Here is an 8,760-nt window from a genome sequence, read left to right as displayed (position 1 = left end):
ATATATAAAGGGGAAAAATAGGCATTCACAGAGATCAAAGACTGTTCAGAGGTATAAAAGATGCATTACATATGGAATATATATAATAATATAGATAGTATATAACATGTATCATCTATCTATGTATTTATCTCTGTGAATTTTCTGATGGACACCAAGGTGTGAACAGCGACTGAAGCTTTTACCACATTCCAGGGATTTCAATGGTTTCTCCAGTGTGAATCTTTTTGTGGTAAACAAGCTTGATTATTCCAACAGAAGCTTTTTCCACACTCCAGGCATTTTTATTTCTTCTCCCCTGTGTGTGTCCTTTGGTGGGAAGTAAGGTGTGCACCTGACTGAACCTTTTCCCACACTGCAGTCACTCATATCGTTTCTTCCCTATGTGAATTCTTTGATGGGAAGTTAGACTGGAACTCTAACTGAAGCTTTCCCCACAGTCTAGGCATTTATATGGTTCTCCCGTGTGAATAAAGTTAGAACAAAACTCTGATTGAAGCTTTTTCCACACTCCAGACATTTATATCATTAGTCCCTTTGTGCGGATTCTTTGATGGGAAGTAAGACTGGTATTCTGACTGAAGCTTTTCCCGCATTCCAGGCATCTGTATGGTGTCTCCCTTTTGTGAATTCCTTGATGAGAAATAAGGTACACACTCTAGCTGAAGCTTTTACCACACTCCAGGCATTTGTATGGTTTCCCCCATGTGAATTCTTCAATGAGAAATAAGGTATGTACTCCAGCTGAAGCTTTTTCCAAACTTCAGGCATTTGTATGGTTTCTCCCCTGAGCGAATCCTTTCATGGGAGATGAGGATATTTTTTTTTCCAAAACTTTCCCCATACGCCAGGCATTTATATGGTTTCTCCCCCATGGTAAGAAAGTTATGCCCCTTGGTGGTAAGAAAGTTATGCCCTCTGACTGAACCTTTCCCACACTGCAGGCATTCATATGGTTTCTCCCCTGTGTGAATTCTTTGAAGGGAAATCAGACCAGGATGGTCAGTGAAGCTATTTCCACACTCTAGGCATTTATATGGTTTCTCCCCTGTGTGCGTCCTTTGGTGCACAGTAAGTTGTACACTATGATTAAAGTTTTTTCCACACTCCAGGCATTTATATGGTTACTCACCTATGTGAATTCCCTTATAGGAAGAAAAACTAGAACTGTTGGTGTAGCTTTTCCCACACTCAAGGCATTTACATGGTTTCTCCCCTGTATGCATCATGTGGTAGAAGAAGAAGAGAAGAGATTGAATTTATACCCCGCCCTTTAATTGGAGTCTCAGAGCGGCTTATAAACTCCTTTCCCTTCCCCTCCCCACAACAGACACCCTGTGAGGTGGGTGGGGCTGAGAGAACTCTGACACAAACTGCTCTTTTTCAAGGACAGCTGTGCCAAAGCTTGTGACTGACCCAAGGTCACATCAGCAGGTACAAGTGGAGGAGTGGGGAATCAAACCCGGTTCTCCCAGATTAGAGTCTGTGCACTTAACTACTACAAACTGGCTCTCCAGGCATTTATGGGGTTCCTCCCCTGTGTGCATTTTCAGATGGGTGGGAAGTAAGTTGTGAACAATGTCTGAAGCTCTTCCCACACTTCGGGCATATATATTGTTTCTCCGATGAGTGCATCCTTTGGCAGGAAATATGAATTCTTTGATGGGGAATAAGATGTGCACTTTGACTGAAGCCTTTTCCACACTCAAGGCATTTATATTGTTTCTCACCTGTATGCATCCTGTGGTGGGAAGTAAGTTTTGAACACTCTCTGAAACTTCTCCCACACTACGGGCATTGGTATGGTTTCTCCCCTGTGTGAATTTTCTGATGACGATGAAGGTGTGAACCCTGATTGAAGCTTTTTCCACACTCAAGGCATTTATATGGTTTGTCTCCTGTGTGAATTCTTCGATGGGAAGTAAGAGTGGAACGATCCATGAAGCTTTTCCCACACACCATGCATTTGTATGGTTTCTCCCCTGTGTGAATTCTTCGATGGGAGATGAGGTACTCTTTTCGTCCAAAACTCTTCCCACATTCCAGGCATTTATACGGTTTCTCCCCTGTGTGCATCCTTTGGTGGGGAGTAAGTTCTGAATGTCGTCTGAAGCTTTTCCCACAGTCCAGGCATTTGTATGGTTTCTCCCCTGTGTGAATTTTCTGATGACGATGAAGGTATGCACTGTGATTGAAGCTTTTTTCACACTCAAGGCATTTATATGGTTTCTCCCCTGTGTGAATTCTTCGATGGGAAGTAAGAGTGGAACGATCCATGAAGCTTTTGCCACACTCCAGGCATTTGTATGGTTTCTCCCCTGTGTGAATTTTTTGATGGGAGATGAGGCTATCTTTTCGTCCAAAACTCTTCCCACATTCCAGGCATTTATATGGTTTCTCCCCTGTGTGTGTCCTTTGGTGGTAAGTAAGATGTGTACTGTCACTGAAGCTTTTTCTACATTGCAGGCATTTGTATGGTTTCTCCCCTGTGTGAATTCCTTGATGGGAGATGAGGTGATCTTTTCTTCCGAAACTCTTCCCACACTCCAGGCATTCATATGGTTTCTCCCCTGTGTGTGTCCTTTGGTGGGTAGTAAGGTGTGAACTTTTACTGAATCTTTTACAACACTGCAGGCATTCATATGGTTTCTCCCCTGTGTGAATTCTTTGATGAGAATTCAGACTGGAACGGTCAGTGAAGCTATTATTGCATTCCAGGCATTTATATGGTCTCTCTCCTGTGTGTGTCCTTTGGTGAATAGTAAGTCGTACACTTTGATTAAAGCTTTTTCCACACTCCAGGCATTTATATGGTTTGTTCCCTGTGTGAATTCTTCGATGGGAACACAAACCAGAACTGTCGGTGAAGTTTTTCCCACACTCAAGGCATTTATATGGTTTCTCCCCAGTATGTGTCCTGTGGTGGGAAGTAAGCTCTGAACCACGTCTGAAGCTTTTCCCACACTCCAGGCATTTATAGGGTTTCTCCCCTGTGTGAATTTTCTGATGACGATGAAAGTGTGAACTGCGATTGAAGCTTTTTCCACATACCAGGCATTTATATGGTTTCTCCCCTGTGTGAATTCTTCGATGGGAAGTAAGAGTGAAAATGTCCATGAAGCTTTTCCCACACACCACGCAATTGTATGGTTTCTCTCTTCTGTGAATTTTCTGATGGGAGATGAGGGTTTTTTTCCGTCTAAAACTCTTCCCACACTCCAGGCATTCATATGGTTTCTCCCCTGTGTGAATTCTTCGATGAGTATTCAGACTGGAACGGTCAGTGAAGCTTTTTCCACACTCCAGGCATTTATAGGGTTTCTCCCCTGTGTGAATTCTTCGATGAGTATTCAGACTGGAACGGTCAGTGAAGCTTTTTCCACACTCCAGGCATTTATATGGTTTCTCCCCTGTGTGCGTCCTTTGGTGTGAAGTAAGGCGTATACGCTGACTAAACCTTTTTCCACATTGCAAGCATTTGTATGGTTTCTCCCCTGTGTGAATTCTTTGATGGAAGATGAGGTTATTTTTTTGTCCAAAACTCTTTCCACACTCCAGGCATTTGTATGGTTTCTCCCCCGTGTGAATTCTTTGATGGGAGATGAGATGATATTTTCGTCCAAAACTCTTTCCACACTCCAGGCATTTGTATGGTTTCTCCCCTTCGTGAATCCTCCGATGGGAGTTGAGGTTACCTTTTTGTCCAAAACTCTTTCCACACTCCAAGCATTGATATGGTTTCTCCCCTGTGTGTGTCCTTTGGTGGTAAGTAAGGCGTGCAGTGTGACTAAAGCTTTTTCCACACTCCAGGCATTTGTATGGATTCGCCCCTGTGTGAATTCTTTGATGGGAAGTGAGATGATATTTTTTTCCAAAACTCTTTCCACACTCCAGGCATTTGTATGGTTTCTCCCCTGTGTGAATTCTTTGATGGGAGATGAGATGACATTTTCGTCCAAAACTCTTTCCACACTCTAGGCATTTGTATGGTTTCTCCCCTGTGTGAATTTTCTGATGCCGATGAAGGTGTGCACTGTTACTGAAGCTTTTCCCACACTCCAGGCATTTATGTGCTTTCTTCTCTGTGTGAATTGCTTGGTGGGAGATGAGGCTATCTTTTTTTCCAAAACTTTCTCCACACTCCAAGCAGTCATATATTTCCTTTCTGTTACACATCCTTTGTTGAATATTAATAACTGATACTTCAGGGAATTTTTTCGTGCTTGCAGAGCTTTCATTCCTGTTTTCTCCTTGATCTGTTTTTTGCCATAGCTGGTCATCCTCATCTAATAGACTGGAAATATTTCTCCCTCTAGGTGGGTGTTTTCCCTCTTCCTTCCTCAGTGCATCCAAATATTCAAATTCCTCTTGCAAATCTGAGTGTGTACCCACATTCTCTATCAATGAGCATTCTCTTGCTTCATTCGCTGACGGCCACACGTTTTTGCTGAAAGAAAGGGATAACTGGTGTGATGAAATGATACTTTCCACCAACACCTACTTTTGAGTCAGCAGAACCTGAAGACTAACAAGAATTTCTGGGTATAAGGTTTCAAGCGTCAAGCCTTCCTTTGTCAGATATGGTTCAGAATGTAGAGAGGGAAAGCCATTCATGGTTGAACATATGGCAGAGGGTCTGAAGAAAGGTGTTGATGGAGAAGACGACAGTCTAATGAGAACAAGAAATCTGAAACTATGAAGTACTTTCTCTTTAACTTCATGGAGGTAAGTTTTAGATCTAGGAAAAGAGGGGTGCGTTTTTTCCTTTTTCCCTATGCTAAGATGTCCTGGTGGGCAGCCAGGCTAGGAACGGAGACAGAGTGGAGGCTGGGAGGGCGATAGAGCTGACTGGTACCCCCCCACAGCTGGCTCCTGAGGCAATTGCTTAGGGCCACCTAGTGGATGGGCTCATAGGTGTAGACTATGCGGGGGCGTGGGGCCTTGGCTCGTCCCAAATTTTCCAGGAGGGACTGAGCCACCCCTGGGGAATTGCTTAGGGCCACCAGGGTTCCCTCTCAGCCATGGGTGGCCAAACTGCAACTCGTGAGCCTTGCCACCACCCCCTGCACCCCCACCCCCTTTTGAAAACGGAGGGTTTTTCGGGGGTGGGGGTGGGCAGAGAGCACCGAGGTTGGCTGCATACTTTGTAGCCAGCTGGAAGCTTTCCCCCCATGGGCTATGGAGGCCGCAGGCGGTCTGGGCCGGGCTTGCCTTGGGATTGGGGGGGGGGGGGAGGCCAGCATCCGTGGAGGATCACCAGCCTTGGGGTGGCTGGGCAGCTGGGTCCTCTTCATGCAGGCTGTAGCCTTGTGCCGCTGTTTTTTCTCCCGCTCCCCACAAGGGTTGCCTTGGGCAGCCATGCGGGCAGGTCGGGGTGGGGGGAGGCTGGCATCTCTGGAGGATCACCAGTCTTGGGGTAGCTGGGCGGCCGGGCACCCTCTGTTCTTTTCTTGCAACCCGCACTTTGCCTTGTGCAGCCATGCAAGGAGGTTGGGGTCAGGGAATGGGAGGCCAGGATCCATTTCCATCTCTCTCCTTCCTTCCTTCCTTCCTTCCTTCCTTCTTCTCTCCCCATCTGCTTTCTTTCCACCTCTCCCCTCCCTCCCTCCCTCATTAAAAGATCTCTAGTTAGGGGTGCCAGGTTCCCCCGTCCACCTCTGGGGGATGGGGGGGAGGCGTGGCCAGCGGGGAAACTCCTGGATATTTGGGGATAGAGCCTACTGAGGAATAAAAGGAAGTACATCTTCACCCTAAGAGTGATTAACACTTGGAATTCACTGCCACAGGAAGTGGTGGTGGCTACAAGCATGGACGGCTTCAAAAGGGAATTAGATAAGCATATGGAGCAGAGGTCCATCCGTGGCTATTAGCCACAAGGTATAGATAGGGACTCTGGGGCAAGTGATGCTCTGTCATCTTGGTGCTTGGGGGGGTCAACAGTGGGAGGGCTTCTAATGTCCTGGCCCCACTGGTGGACCTCCTGACGGCACTGGTATTTCTGGCCACTGTGTGATACAGAGTGTTGGACTGGATGGGCCTTTGGCCTGATTCAACATTGGCCTCTCTTATGTTCTTATGAGGACTGGGACCTCAGTGAGGGACAATGCCATAGAGTCCACCCTCCAGAACATCCATTTTCTTCAGGGAAACTAGCCTTTGTCGCCTGAAAATGAGCTGTAATTCCAGGGGATCCCCAGGTCCCACCTGGAGGCTGGCACCCCTAGCTCCAGTGCTGAAACTGGAAGCTCCGGTTCTACTGGGTGAGTTGGTGGATGCAGACCACTGCCATGGGCTTGCCTCTGCTGAATCCCCCTGAGAGACAAAGGAGAGATGAACCTCTGACCCTAACTGGTTCAGAAAGGATGAGATCCTGGAGTTTTTCCTGCCGTGGGATTTATGGGAAGGAGATACATGGGTATTAAAGAGAGGGCCAGCTGGTGTCTGGGTTGGCTGAGGGGCTTCCAGGGAAGGCAGTTAGAAGCAATCGTCAGGGGGAACCAAGACAAACCAGCACGCGACCAGATGAGACACGACCGGCCACGCGAAGAAAGAAACTGGGATGACTCTTAATCTGAATAACAAACTGGGGTCCAATAAGCAGTGTTCCCTCTGAGCTGAGTGAGTGTGAGCTAGCTCACAGCTCTTTAGCCTCCTGCTCACAAATTTTTGTCTTCGCTCAGGAAGGGAGGGCTCCAGAGCAGACTAATCTATGCAGTAACCAGATTGCTCACTCACCGCTTTAAGGCCAGTCGCTCAAAAAGTAGAATTTTTGCTCACAAGACTCCACAGCTTAGAGGGAACATTGCCAGTAAATCAGATTTGCCTCTCTCTCGAAACGTCACAGAGGTGAGGTAGATGTGGGGAGATGAGACGTGTTTTTACATACCTGACTTTCCTGTGCTCAGATGTTTTAGTCTCCTGGTGTTATTCCGTTCTTTTTTGTGTGCATTCCCTGAAGGCTACACTTTATATAACAAACAGTTCAACTGCTGGAAGTGGTGTCTTGAAATCTCTGCCCTCGCTTAAAAAAACGTCTAAACATATGGTCTGCGGGCTGGAACTGGACCCTCCAGGGCTCTGATCTGGCCCACGAAACCCTGGTGCGAGGGAGGGAATGTAGAAGGCCGGGGGGAGGGGCGCTTCGAAGGCCTCTGATTGTACCTGTGTAATGATCTAGCACTGATGCCGAAGCCCATGGATAGATGGAAGGAGAGGGATTTGGAAACAAAAGGGGGGGGGGGGGGGACAGTGAACAGCAGACATGGGGCGGGAGGCTGAGAGACAGACAAACAGGAGAGTTAAAAGCGGATGAGCAAAAGCGAAACAGCACATCCACCCACTGGAAACGGCCTGGCGGTGCCAGATAAGGGCCTCCCCCAATGGCGGAAGGGGGAGTGAGTCTGTCTGTCTGTCCCTCCCTTTACTCTCTCTCCCCCCCTTGTTAACCAGCCAGCCAGTCCCATGCAGCAGGGCACAGCCTGCAAGAAAGCCACACGATAAACAACAACAGAGCCCCTACGCTCCAGTCGGGAACTAGACTTCCAAAAGGGGGACGCCACAGCAGGAAGGCAGGGGCCGGCCAGCCAGTCGCCATCGCAGCACCTGTAAGTAACCGAGGATGAGCCCCCTCTCCCACCCGCCCTACCCCACCCCGGGCAAGCTGCTCTCTACTCCGCTCTGTGTGCCTTAAAGCGCTAGAACCACTGTTCCCTCTAAGCTGAGTCAGTGTGAGCCGGCTCACCGTTTTTTAGCCTCCGGCTCACACGTTTTTGTCTTGCCTCGGGAAGGGAGGGCTCCAGAGCCAACTAATTTACACAGCAGCCAAATCGCCCGGCCACAACTTTACCGCCAGTTGCTCACAAAAGGAGAATTTCTTGCTCACGAGACTCCAGAGCTTGGAGAGGGAATGTTGGTTAGAACCACCTTGGAGGGGGGCTCCTTATTTTTCCAAAGGGCAAAAAAGAAAAACCAGGAGGAGAGCGAGGAAGAATAACACCCCACCTACTGGGTAAACGTTCGGGAGAGATGGGCTGCAGTGGCAAAGGAAGAAAAGGAGAAGGAATTGGGGGGGATGGACAGAAGGAGGCCGAACAGACAGGAGGAGGGAGTCGAGTGGGGGGGGGGACAATCTGCGAGAGGAGATCAGGAAAGAGAGGGGAGGGTCCCCCTGCTGGTGGGTCCTGGCGCTCAACCTGGCCAGCCAATCCCGAATGACCTTGAGTTTATGTCTCCAGGACCTGGTGTTACATTTTACGGTGTACATCTGCCAGCCCGACAAAGTGACATTTATAGGAGTTCCGGCCCTCGTCATAAATGAGTTCAGGGCGTCTGTATAAATGCTCAGGGATGCAATCCAGAAAGCGAGCCCGAACCCAGAACGGAGAGGGCGACGCACGAATCGGTGCTGGGCCAGCCTGCCTGCTCCTCCAATAAGACCCATAATTCCTATTCTCCTGGCCTCTTCCCCCACCCCCATGGGGGGATCTGCTGTGTAGAACCCCCCCTTTGCGAAGACCCTTCCTGCACATTTGTTGGGTCACGTAAACGGCTTCCAGGCGGGCAGATCCGGACAACATGCCATCGGCTATTAATCGCGAGACACCTATTTGGACTAGGGTTTAAACACACCCTGGGAAAGCCAGGACTTCTTCTGGAAGAGGCTGGATTTTATGCTGGCATCCTGTATGCACCAGACCCTTCAAATCACATGCAACACTGCTCCACGCCCCGGGGGGGGGGGGGGGGGAAAAAGGGAGGACA

General features: G+C 48.5%; 1 pseudogene; it reads right to left on the bottom strand.

The window, feature by feature from the left end:
• Window positions 1–361: 361 nt before the first annotated feature.
• LOC107122885 lies at window positions 362–4,193 on the bottom strand (annotated as a pseudogene).
• Window positions 4,194–8,760: the final 4,567 nt, after the last annotated feature.

Source organism: Gekko japonicus, unplaced genomic scaffold, assembly GCF_001447785.1.
Source record: "Gekko japonicus isolate JY-2015 unplaced genomic scaffold, Gekko_japonicus_V1.1 scaffold5176, whole genome shotgun sequence".
NCBI lineage: Eukaryota > Metazoa > Chordata > Lepidosauria > Squamata > Gekkonidae > Gekko > Gekko japonicus.
Note: the sequence above shows the minus strand (reverse complement) of the source record. Positions and strands in the feature narration are given on the sequence as shown.